General features: G+C 42.9%; 1 pseudogene; it reads right to left on the bottom strand.

The window, feature by feature from the left end:
* Window positions 1-7,886, bottom strand: part of LOC102571723 (DNA topoisomerase 1-like) — an 80,735-nt pseudogene extending 72,849 nt beyond the window's left edge.
* Between the last annotated feature and the right edge of the window lie 5,224 nt (window positions 7,887-13,110).

Raw genomic sequence — 13,110 nt, 5'->3', positions numbered from 1 at the left:
ACTCAACATTCAATTAATGTAACCAATGCAAAAGGGGTATTTATGCCTTCCTTTTGGAGGTCTTTCGGTAGTTTTGTCTTTTTCTTTTGGCACGTTCATCCACCCTGGTGCAACCCTACAGTGCAACCCTACAGACTAGAAAGGGCTGCACCGTGTGCAAGAAAAGCAGAATTTCACTCAATCCAATGAAGATAGTAACTCTACGATCAAAGATTTGAAAATACAGGCAGAAGCTAGGACAGGCTGGCACCTTAGAGACTAACTGGTTCAGAGAGACATGAGCTTTCATAAGAAACAGCTTACTTTGTCAGACGCTACGAACGGCTGTCACCCTACCTTCTGCCTGACTTCAGATTAGCGTGGTTCATCCACCTCTCTGCTCATACTTGAAATAGTAAAGGCTTGGCATAAAAAAAGTCTTTATCATGCTGTTTTGAAATCTGCAGGTTATGAAGCACCCTATAAAGAGCAGATCTAGGATACTCACTGGAAAAACACTAAAGCCTTTATTTGTGCTAGTATTCCCACAGTTCTCCTGATTGGGAGAAACAAATGGGTAGCTGGCTTCGGAGAAAGGCAGATGCAAGATTTGTTTTTCATTTCTCATTGAAACTGCTGTGTGGGAAAATTCCCTCGAGCAATTTGGAACTTATAATAAAGGCTGTTGTCTCAAATCTTTACCGTCTTCTGTATTTAATTACGGAGTTAAATTATGGTGTTGAATTCTGCAAACAATAATGCACCTTAGTCTGATGGCAAGGCTCACACAAGTCAGATTATGCACGCATTTGTTTGCAGGATCATACACTCCAATTTCGAAGAGTTTACTTTTTAAAGAAGTGGAGGTAAGTTATTTCGTTAGCAAGGCTGACTGAGGCAGTCTGCTGGGAATAAAAAGAGGTCATTGAATACCGACTGCAAAGCAGGTTATTCTTTTTTTATTCCATTCAAAATGAAATAGATGAGGAATTTGTCTACCATATATTTTTAGAACGCTTCTTTCTAGAGCTCATAAAGCATAAGCAAATGCAACATGGCTCTTACATTTCCCAGTGGTTTTAAAGTAATCCTGGAAAGGAACACTGACGAAAACAGATAGGACGAGCATTAGCAAGTTTCCTTTATATATATTTTCCTGTATATTTTTCTGTAGAAATTAATTTTGGCACTTTAGAATCAAGTGCCAAAGTGCTTTATTTGGTGTTCCTTTCACAGATTAGCATTGCTAACCAGTATATCCTCTTTTGTTGCAAGAATACAATCTTCTCGAAAAAATATCACTGTGGGTGTGGGACTAAAATGCTTTCGTGAAAATGAATACAGAACAGCTTTTGTAGTTCATATGGAATTTACTGCAAATTTATAGCAGTCACAAGGAAGGCCTTTTATAACTCACTTAGCCGCATTCCCCAGTTCTCTGGGGAGTAGTTTTTTAATCTCCTGAACTTTTACAATTACTGAGGCAATTGTTCAGTAGAACTCTCCTGGGTAATTAGGCGCTCCAGATAAAAAAAAATCCTTGTGTATTTCAGATGGTGCTACATCCAGGGATAATTTATACCCCAAGTCTGAACCTTCCTAAGAAATATAAGAGCGCTGGAATTCCAATTACTGAATTCCAAAGCAGCAGGAATTATAGGCTGATGGGACCTAATAATCCCGCTATTTAATATACCGAAACATCTTTTGCTCAAGAAAATAAAAGTTTTACTTTGTCTAGAAAGGATTGACTAAGCTCCACTTAAAAAGAGAATAGACCATGGAATTTAAACAGTGTCCATTTCCACGTTACTCATTTAATTCACTCATCAGAGCACACATCACATTTAAACCATGTTCCTTAATCTACTTCTAAGGGTGCAACTGTTCAAAATTATACAAGCTGATAATTCTAAACCACTTTGAAAACACAGGAGCTGCTCGTTTCTGCTACCTAAATGTCAGTTGACATTTAGGTTCATATTATCCTCTTGCACTCAAATTATCTATTGGCCTGTAAAGTAAGGTGGCCCAGACCTTAAATTCTGTTTGGAAATAAAAGGGTAACAACATTTCTCAGTTGCTGGAATAAAAGGAGTGTGAGAGATCCAAATCTCAGCATTTTAAAAGTCTGGATCAGCCACAGGCACAGAAGAGCAGCCACAATCTGCACGCAGCCAGGAATGCATCCCAGCTGGGTGTAGAGCAGCAACCTGCAGGTAAATTTGTGGAGGGAAAGGGCGGGGGGGGCAGATTGAAGCCCCCACAGTGAGGGAGGGAGTCCTGGGGCTGGGGCATGTCATGGGACGGAGCCATGGGTGGCTCATCCAGGTGTGCAGGTGGAGGGGGCACAGCTCCTTCATGCACCCCCAGGGGAGACATGTGGGGGGGGGGGCATGTGCCCCCTAGATTTGTGTGCAGGGCAGAGGTGGGCTGCCCTCCTCAGGCTGGGGCTTTGTGCTCTACTGCCTTTGCCCCAGGAGCCATGTGGTGGCCGCGCCCTGTGTCCCCTGCCTGCCTGACAGTGGGTGACATGACATGGGGTTGCATGGCTCCTGGGGCAAAGGCAGCAGTGTGCAGAACTCCAGCCCACCCCTGTCCTGCACACAAATCCAAGGGGGTATGTGCCCACATACCTCTCCCAGGGCTGCAAGCAGCAGCAGGGAGCCACACTCCCCCACTCCCGTGGCCCTGGATGAGCCACCCATGACTGCATCCCATGACCTACTCTGGCCCTTGGGCCCCATTCATCCCAGCCCTTGTCCATGCCCCACTACCTCCCTCACCATGGGGGCCTCAATCTGCCCTCCCCACCCCTTCCCTCTCCCCCTGCCCCTTCCCTCCACACACATATCTGTTGGATTCTGTGTCTGTCTGTGTGTCTGCCCCTCACTCCTAAGCCACAGACCCCTCTCAGCCCTGCTGCTGCCCCTCACTCCTGACCCGCAGTACCCCACATCCTGCCAGGGCGTGTAGGGATCCCCCTTCCCGTGTTCCAAACCCCCCACACACCCACAGGCCCCCACGCCTTCACAAATTCCCTCCCCACGCACACCCTACACCTACCCCCAAGCATACAAAGTACATGCATAATTCTGAGTTTTTCTGCACATAATTTTGCATTAAATTGTGATTCATTGCAACTATTTTTTTCATTGCACAACTAATGGCAATCACATTTTTAATCCTTTGACAGCCTTAGTTAATAGTTATATTGAATAAGGGCTGTTCCTGTATGGGGAAAATAGAGGACAATAAGCATGGGCACTGTATAATAACTCTATTATAATTCTAGAATGGCCTGATCCAAAACCCATTGAAAGTCACTGGGAATTTTCAGTTAACTTTGACAGACTTGGCATTCAAAAGCAAAAGAGAGAGTCTGATTTTTAGGAACAGAATTTCACTCAGTTATACTTTCCCCTCAAAATGTTGTACCTGGAGGACTTTTTTTCTCCATCTACCTCAACCACCTTTAAATTGAATGATAGACAAAGCTAAAACCTTTGTGCAATATATTGAAAAGGTTCTCTCTCCTAATTAAATCAATAGGGGAAAACCAGTCAGCAGCAATTTTGTTTCAGTGTGATCTCACTTCAGCAGATCACTGAGGAAGCTGAACATTTTTTGCCCAGAGTTTACCCTCTGAAGTAAAAGAGTTGAAAATTAAATCACTGAAAGAAGACGGCTTCACTACTCACTCCATCATTCTGGTTATTCTTTTGTGGCATTTCCTCCTCTTTTTCTGTCTTTATTTTCTTTTTCCTTCTGAAAATGCATGAGAAAAAGTTGGCAAAATTTAAGACGACGTTGCACAAAGGGGGGAACATTAATTAGCTTAACATTAAAAAATACTATTCACTGGCATCTTTAGGATTATTATTTCTATTTGACAAATCTCAGAAACTTATACCTGAAGGTACCTTATCATTGAATTAGGCTGGTGCTCTTACATCTGTGGAATCCCAGGCCCAGGCTCAGAGGTTTAAAGGGAACCTGAATTTATCAGAGCTCCCTCAAAGGCTAGGGACAGAAATTACACAAACCGGTACAAGTGATCGGAAACCAGTTCAAAACTGTAACACAACAGAAGTTCAGTGTACATAAACTGCTTTCAAAATGGAAGAAACTAGTTTAAGATAAACCTGGATGGATGTAGTATCAGACTTAACTGAATTAGTTTCAGTCAGTTTACTGAACTTCTGTCCCAGATTCCCTCCAACTCCAAGTTACCTCTCAGTCATCCCAGGATACTTTCCATCTCCCCACAACCCTCTACCCCCACCCCCACCCTTCGTAGGGTGGGCAGTCTAGCTTTGGCCAAAGCGGTTTGCTCCAGCCGGGAGGGGAGGCATGCTCTAGCACCCCCCTCTCCCTCCGCCAGCTTCTTGCTTGAGCTACTCCAGGCATGTGGCTACATTTCCAGAATCAAAAGTGAACGTCTGTTCACTTGCTTATTGGTTCAATCCACACAGCTTAAACTAACCTACAAAGATTGAATCAATTCAACCTTGGGCCTTTTGACTACCTGTACTTAGCATAAAAAATTATTTGGTTAGTTCAACATGAAAGACAGGGCTGCTTCAGGTGAGGACTGACAAGTCCAGACACAGGGATTCATCTAGGAAAGGAAGAAGTAGTATACAATATCACCTTGCCTGGCCCTCAACCAGAGCTTCTAATGTCTTATTTTCACATACGCTTTCTTCACTCCAAACATACTAAAACTAAATGGTCATCTGCAATTATTGTGACAACAGCAGCCATCTACCTTTAAAAGGTTTAATCTGCTGGTGACAGAGCAAGATCTGATCTCATCCCTTTTTTTATTAGGTCAAAAGCAAGACATGTTGAAGAGCCTTAAATCAAAATATATGGTTTTATTTTAGGTTCATATTCAGGGCTTTTAAAATATTAGCTATTTTAAACTTGTTCATAAAATTTTCATATTAGTGCTGGATTATAGTGAAAGAAAACTCTCGATTGGTGCCAGCCAGAGACTGAAGGTGAAAGAATCATGGTAAGCAGAGCCTTTCCAACACTGATGATCTCAAACTACTTTCTCTATCCCTTTCACCCGCTGTTGACTACCTGTTCCAGACAGCCTTTCCAGACTCCACTCCCTCCCATACAGCCTCTTACCTTTTGGCAACTTCCATGACTTTATTTACCCATTCCTACCCTCCACTAAACTGCTTCCTCTTGTCTCTCTTTTTACCTGACTCCAATCTGTCTTCACATCTTTGTCCCAAATACATTTAATAAAAGCGCAAAATAACTAGACCCCACTAGAAAATAATATTTAGAAAACAAAGCTAATACAAAAATAATGCAATTTAAGGGATGCTTGTATCCTATTCATTCTGTTCACCCATCCACCAACTGGTCAAAGACATGGAAATTTCATGTCACGGGAAATTCTGACATTTTAAAGTTTTTCTTTCACCCCAAACAAAACCAGGAAGTTGGTATTTCAAAATTTTCCATGAAATAGATTAAAAAAAAATACTTTGGGATCAACTGAAAACATTTTGTTTCTATTCTAGCATTTCAATATTATTAAAAAGATAAAATACAAAATAAAATCAAATTAAAAAAAAAAATGTTTTGACCTAATTAAATATTTTTCTTATTTCCCCCATGCCACAAAACAAGATGCCATTAAAACTGGCATATTCCTTTGGAAGTTTTAATTTGGACAAGATGGCATTTTCCTCATCCTTTTTTGACCAGCTGGAATTGTATTTGCTTTCTCTCCTCCTTCCTCTGCATCATCCAATTAGACTGGAAACTCTTTGAGACAGAAATTGTGTGTTACTAAGCTTTTGAATAGCCTCTAGCACTGTGGGGCCCAGGCTTTGTTCAGGGCTTGTAGGCACCACCAAAATATAACACAGTGGGTTAAGTGAAAGTCAGAGTTACCCAGATTAATGTTTTGCTGAGATGCTTGACCATCAGTACCTCAAAAGCCAATAGAAAAATGCCTGGGGATAAAATTCCTCTATAACATCACGTAAATACCACATTGTCTGCAATGTATCACAGTGCCCCTGTACTCCCAAATGCCAGAGAGTAATAAGTAGAAAACATTTGTGTAGAACCTAATGCCTGTCACAGCAAGAAGGATTTTCCACTAAATTTATATTCTACAGAAAGTTCCTTGCAAGCACCTTTGTAAAGAAGCCTCTTATTTTGTACTGATATTAAGATGCACTCAATTGAAAGATTCACATATATTTCCTTAGCTATGGTATTAACAGTCATCAACTTCAGAATCTTCTCTTCCTGGAAATGGAACGGGTTATTTCAAAGCTGTTCTCTCTGTTTGGCCTTTGTTGCAGTGTAGCAGGGTGTCTTTTCTTTTCAAAAACAGAATATACATTAAAAAAAAAAAAAGCAGATTATTTAACTATGACTACAGTTCCATCATACAGAGAACATCTTGAGATAAAACGAAATGTTGGGATTAAACTTTGACTATATCCTCAGCATGACTCACCTTCCCAATAACTGAGTCAATTATCAAATACCATGCTTTAGTGGTCTGAGCAGAAAACTGAAAAGCAGGAATTATAATCCTGATCTCAGCAGTGATTCCCTCAGTGGTCTTGGACGAGTTATCTAAATCTCTTGTGTGTGCATGTGTGTGTGTTAAATGAGGATAATACTTACCTCCCTCATAAAAACAGAGTGAAAAACTTCATCTGCTAGGCAGCTGAAAATGCAAAATAACAGGTTGGAAAGGAATATAAACTCCCTGGAACCGTGCTCCTATGTACACAGCAGGAAGATTCTGCATACTGTTCTTACCACCTGTTATTAAGAACCAAAAGATGCTGTGCCTTTTAAACGGCATTCCCCCACCAGCCCTAAAAAAACCCCTAAATACAGCAAAGAGCACCCAGCAAATACTGTATTAAGAACTATAACCCAAAGAAAAGCAACAGCAAGTGATCCCACCTCCTACTTTTCCCCCCACAAAATACCTCCACTGGGAAGAACTCCCTAGAGCCAGCCAAGAGAAGAGCTGACGGCCACATGCAATCCATTTGCAAACTTACTGTACTAACCTAATTGTAACAGGGGGCCTGCTCCACTACTGATAACTCACTGTGGCCTGCCCACCTGTTTCTGGGCTAGCTGCCCACCTTCTTGCCCACCATGCCTTGATGGTAATTAGTTAATTGATCTTAATAAGCAGGAGGCTGCTCATTTCTTGCCCCAATGCCAGGGGGTGCTATCTGAGGCTCCGATCCTCCCCTACACAGTAGCCCAAGCCTTGCAGATGGCATCCATAGTTCTCACAATCACCGGCCCCTCGCTGGGCCCCAGAATCCTACTGTTGAACCCCTCTACGATCCCTCCATTCTGGCCGCCTAATCCGCCTTCATTTTCAGCAACATAGCTCCCTGACCTGCTTCCCCCTCACGGGTGTGGTCCCTCCTGGGACCTTGGGCTACTAGCCCTGGCCAGTTGAAACCCCAGGCCCTCAGCTCTTGGGCGTTCCTTGTGGTGGGCCCCCTGGCCCTTTGACCCTTCTGGTCCTGGCCCCAGCATCGACCAGTCGGGGGAATGTTCAGACAGGTTCATGAGTCCATGGCCTCACACTCTTCCTCTGGGGTCCACCTTCCAGAGCCTACAAAGGGGTTAACCCACACGGTTGTGGGGGCTAGGGGTTAAGGCGCCCCAACCCACCTTTCACCAGGGTGGTAACTGGCCTGGCATTTCCTGGGGGCTCCCGCACCACTGACAGCCCCACCAGGCCACCCACTCCCGGCAGGGTATAGTTTGAGGTCGTACCCAGGACCAGGAGCCTCCTGATCATCCCCTACAGCTCCTCCCTTACCTCCAGATGATACCAGTAACTCTGCAGCGAGGCTATGTTGTTGCTTGGCTCCCAGCAGCGAAATGCCCTACTTATATGGGCAGCCCTAAATCTAAAATGGCTGCCCCCATCAGGCACCTGCTGGCTGCTGTCTCAGGCCCTTAAAGTGGCAGGCACAAACAGTGCCCTGCCACACTAATGAACCTGGCTGGCATTTAGATACAACAGCGATGCCCTGGGCACCACTACCAAGTCTGATTGACTGCTGAGGAGTTTATGCTTGGTTAGGGTCAGTAAAACTGGACTCTGATAAGAAAGAGTAAAGTGATTAGTCTATGCTATGGTGACCCACGATGCTAAAGTAGAGGGGCTGCTATGCTTTGTATCAGCTGGACCATTTTCAGGGCACACCGCTTAATTTGGTTATGTTAGATCAGTCAGCATTTCTAAAAATCATAGAAATATAATGTCTAATGTTCACAGCATCTAATGAAGTAAGCCCTCTGCTTATGAAGGCTTATGCTATGCATCTCTTACCTAGTTAGCCTAGAAAGGTGCAAATCTACTCTGCCTCCTGCCTGCCTTCAGACTAACATGGCTAACTATACTTCTCTAAACATTATAAGCCATTTACAAGGTAACAAAGGAATGAGATGAGAGTGCAGGGTAGAATAAGAACATCATTTTCATATTTTTTCTTTTTCTCCTTATGGTAGCACTCATGGGTGACTTTAGTCAGAGGGGGCACGTGCCCCCCCTGAGCCAACCAATCAACAAGGATCGCTCCGACTAGGAAGCAGCTGTGGGGCTTCAGCTGGCACTTGGGGGGGGGGGGGGACACCGGCCCTCCTGCCTGTCTCCCCTGCCCACCACCTACGCGGGGAGCACAGCCTGCGCAGCCTGCACGTGCACCCCCATGCACCTCCTATATGTCACCACTAGTAGCACTGAAATGATGTTGCAGCCACGATGGCTCAGGAAACATGCCAGCGGCAGGAGTCTGTGTGAACCAACTGCATAGTTGAGATAGATTTAGGCAAGCTTTCAGGGTATCATAACGTGATACCTGAAAAGTGGTCTCAATATGCCCCTTTTTTTCCTCTCCCCTTTCCTACCCTTTGTATTATAATCACTGCTTTCTATTTAGAAGCTCTGCTTCCTGCAGTCACTTTACAACATCTGATGAAGTAAACCCACTGCTTACAAAAGCTAATGTTATGCTGTCTGATATAGATAGTCTATACAGTGCAAATCTGCCCTGCCTTTTGGATGACTTGGGACTAACAAGGCTAACCGCCTCTCTCCCTCTAAAGCTAGCCTAACCATGCAGTTGGTCTAATAAAAAGATATCCCTCACTCCAAAATCTTGCCTCTCATATTTATCTCCTTATACTTTTCTAGCTACAATTCATCTTTTTCTTCACATTGGCTGCTTCTTTATCTAACATTTACAGCTGTTTTATTGATCCCCGGGGCATTTTCTTCCATCTGCCATGCTAACAGAAGTCTGGACCATCCAACTTTGTTCTCCTGCCTAATTCTCCATTGCACATGGTTTGAAACAAAAGCTGATGAACATGCCAACAAAACTTACATTTCACCTAGCTCCGAGTCATCTGTCCTCTTCCTTTTTTTCCTTCTCTTTTCCTCTTTTTGGACAGGGATGAAATTGGAGTCTTCCAGTTTGTTGATTGTTGTTGAACTGCAATGGAAATTTAAATTCTGACTGAGAAAAGAAAGTTTGCCTCTGACCCTTACAAAGTACATTAATACAAGCAGGGTTCCTAAAACCCCCTTTTGGAGCAGGGCAGGACACCACTGGGATGAGTTGAAGAAATGAACACTTCTGTCACTCACCTTACGGACTCATTTTCTTTCTTCATTGTATTAGATCCTGCCTTGCTCTCTTCCTTAAATACAAATGACAGATTATATTAGATGCATACATGATATGGATTATATTTCCGTCACCACTAAATTAGCTGTTAGATTTTGTTTGCAGCATATTATTGACAGTTCCCTGATTTAAGCACCTTTTCTTTTTTAGCCTCTTTTTCCCCTGCCTTTTCTTTCTCATTGTTGCTGGATGGGGGAAGGGATTCTACAGGAGACGTCAAAGGCTCCATCAGCCTACTGGAAGAGGAACACGATGAAAGGAGTCATAGATATCAGACATACAACCAGATTTGTAAACATAAAAAGAGTATCAACATAAAAGTAATCCAAGCTGCATTTTAAAAAGGTATGGAACAATCTTGTATAAGCATGCCAATTATTAAGTGCAGCCCTCAGAGCAGATTAACGTTTCAGTGCTAGCTGTCGCACAATCAAGTGTTGTTAATCAACGATCAGAAGCAGCTTTCCCAAGTGTTGCTTAAACCTAAATCATTCTCTTAATATATCTTCGTGCCCTGTTTATTACATACGTTTTGGTCATTTGTGTTTGAAACTCTGATCAGAAGTTTAATCAATTTGAACCCCAATTTGTAGGCCACAAGCAGCTGAAAGGTTATGAGATTGTTCAGCCAAGCGCTGTAGTTGCCAGGCTGTACCATGATAAATACAGATGCAACTCAGAAAGCCCATGATCCTTATCACAATGAAGCATGACCTAAAACATGCCATGCTGAGAGTGGTGCTCTATGCAAGGTCTTTGACCAGGTGTCTATCACAGCCTGCTTCAAGCTACTTCCAAAGTTTTGTTTCTTGAGGGTCACGCTTTCTTCACCAAATGAAGGATGTTATTAGAATTTTCTTTTTAAAAAAGCAGCAAACACATGCACTTGGGATAATCTGTTCTCTAACCATAACTACTCAATTAGTGATGTGGCAAGGCCCCAAGTCCTCTTCTTATTCATACATAACTGAAATGAGACAGACCCATCTGAAAGGGGATGCACTGCCAGATGTGCTCTAATGAGTAATGCACTCTAGTCCAGCTATTTGCAACAACATATTGCTCACAAACTTGTAGCTCCTCTGCACTGTGCATTCCAACATTTCCTTGCCAATTCCTCAAATCTCCTCCCCCTTAATTAGATTGTTGTAGTGGAATCCCCAGGAAATTGTTGGCATCATCAAGCTTTGCTGATCCAATTACACTTGCAAACTAATGGGTTTCTATACACACACAATTATAATCAAATACCAGTCTGAGGAAGATGAATAGGTTCTCCTGGGGTTCATACGACCAATAGTCTAAACTATCCCAACATAAAGCAATAGGCAAGCAGACACTATGGACACTTGCATATTTTCTCGCTCTGAAATATTTCTATTCCTTTAATGTTGGCCTGTGCTGCATTGCATAATTTTATAGATTGGCCTGCTATGTGAACTATAATAATAATAATAATGCATAGCAATATCTAGATTGGTCTCTGGATGAGGCTAAACATGAAATCCATTTAGAAGTGAAATGCTAGCTCAAAGTGTGGCTGCCCAGTTATGCAGGTTTCCCTTGCCAACCGCTATGGTTAGGTTCCTGAAAGTTCCCGTGGTTGGCAAGACAAAAGGCTTATGGCAAAAATGGCAGGTGGCGGGCTGATGCGTGGCCATGGAAAACCGCGGTTACTCAAAACTGTATACCGTGGTAGCCAAAATGGTATATAGAATATTAAGAAAGGATGCTCAAAACCGTGGTTGACACAACCGTGGTTGGTGAGGGAAGCCTGTATTACATGCTGTATCTTTCCAGAAGTATCCAACACTGAGGACTTCCTTGGCTGCTGGTTGGCCAACTGATTTCCTGATTGGTTGACTTAGACATTTACAGATTACAAGAGGATCCTACCTAACCAAGAACCTGCATTTGTGCAAGAGTGTTGGACTGGATGACCCTGAGGTCCCTTCCAACCCTATGATTCAAGCAGCATAGTATGGCAGGAAGACTCCAGGATACTGGAATTTACTTGCTGTTTAAACTGACAAAACCTCAGGTTTTATTACTTTTAGGGCCAGATAAACATGCCCAGTCTTCAAAAGATACCTTTCCTGGTAAGAGGGGAACAGGAATGACAAATGGCTAAGGTGGAAGAAGTCCTGGTGTTTGAGAGAGAGGCTGTCTCACAAAGTTCTCTGGTAACTTTATTTTTTAAAGATTTTCCTTAAAAGTATTTACTGCAGAGCATTAAAACTTGTGGGGGGTTTTTTAAGTTACAAAATGTTCTCAGGGGGAGACAGGTGCAATAAAAGCTTAAACAAAATAGCTTAAGTACTACTTGTTTTGCCAGTACTACCAGGAATCGAAGGATTTTGGAGTGACACATGATGGCTGGTGTGCTCACTTGCATATCAATAACCCAAAGGCTCTTCTAGCTTTCACTTTTCTCATTGCAGCACCAGTGTTTGAACTCTGAACCAGCCAACACTTGGGCATGTTTGTGCCTACGCAGAGGAATGTGGGCCAGTGGTAATGCAAATGATAATTTGAAGGCTTTCCCCTGTTTTAGCCTCCAGACCTTTGAATGTGCTTTACAGCAACATGCCACAGTAACATCCAAGGAATCATCAGCATTTAATGCTGGCAGGGAAAAGAAATTCTTACTAAAAAAAAAAAAAGTGTCTCCCTCTGCCATCAGGAGTCTCTTGTAGAGTTAGTCATTTTTTATTTTAAATCTTCATGGTTAGAAACAAATTACACTGGACACAAAAAACCACCTAAATTGTAAAATATTGCAACTGTTACAGGGCAAAAATGAGAACGGGTATAGAATGAACTTTATTTTAAAAAATCCTAAGAATTTTGTATCCAGAGAGATGAGTGTGTGGGAGAGTGTGAGTATGAATGCAACTAGCAGCATGAACATCTCTTATGGGTCAGATTCTTAAAAGCCCGCTTTTCTGCACCCCTCCCCTACAGACACACACATCCTAGTGGGACCTACCAGTGATAGGCATACAAAAGCAAGATTTGAAAAATCTGCCCCCAAAAGGTTAGTTTTGAGCATCAGAATATTTGGCGGAAGGGAACTAAAACAAAAGGGAATAGAATTCAACATGTTTTCCCCATCTATCCACATCCAGTTTCATAGATTTCATAGACATTTGGGCTGGAAGGGACCCCAGAGGATCATCGAGTCCAGCCCCCTGCCCAGGGGCAGGAAATCAGCAGGGATCATAGGATCCCAGCAAAATAAACATCCAAAAGCGTCTGGAAGGCATTCAAAGTGGGTGCTTGAACCACCACAGCAGCAGTCTATTCCAAACTTTGGGGGATCGGACAATAAAGAAGTTCTTCCTTATGTCCAGCCTGAAACGGTCACAGAGCAGTTTGTGACCATTTGATCTTGTCATCCCTTGGGGCG

The sequence above is a fragment of the Alligator mississippiensis genome, chromosome 10, assembly GCF_030867095.1.
Source record: "Alligator mississippiensis isolate rAllMis1 chromosome 10, rAllMis1, whole genome shotgun sequence".
Taxonomy (NCBI): domain Eukaryota; kingdom Metazoa; phylum Chordata; order Crocodylia; family Alligatoridae; genus Alligator; species Alligator mississippiensis.
Note: the sequence above shows the minus strand (reverse complement) of the source record. Positions and strands in the feature narration are given on the sequence as shown.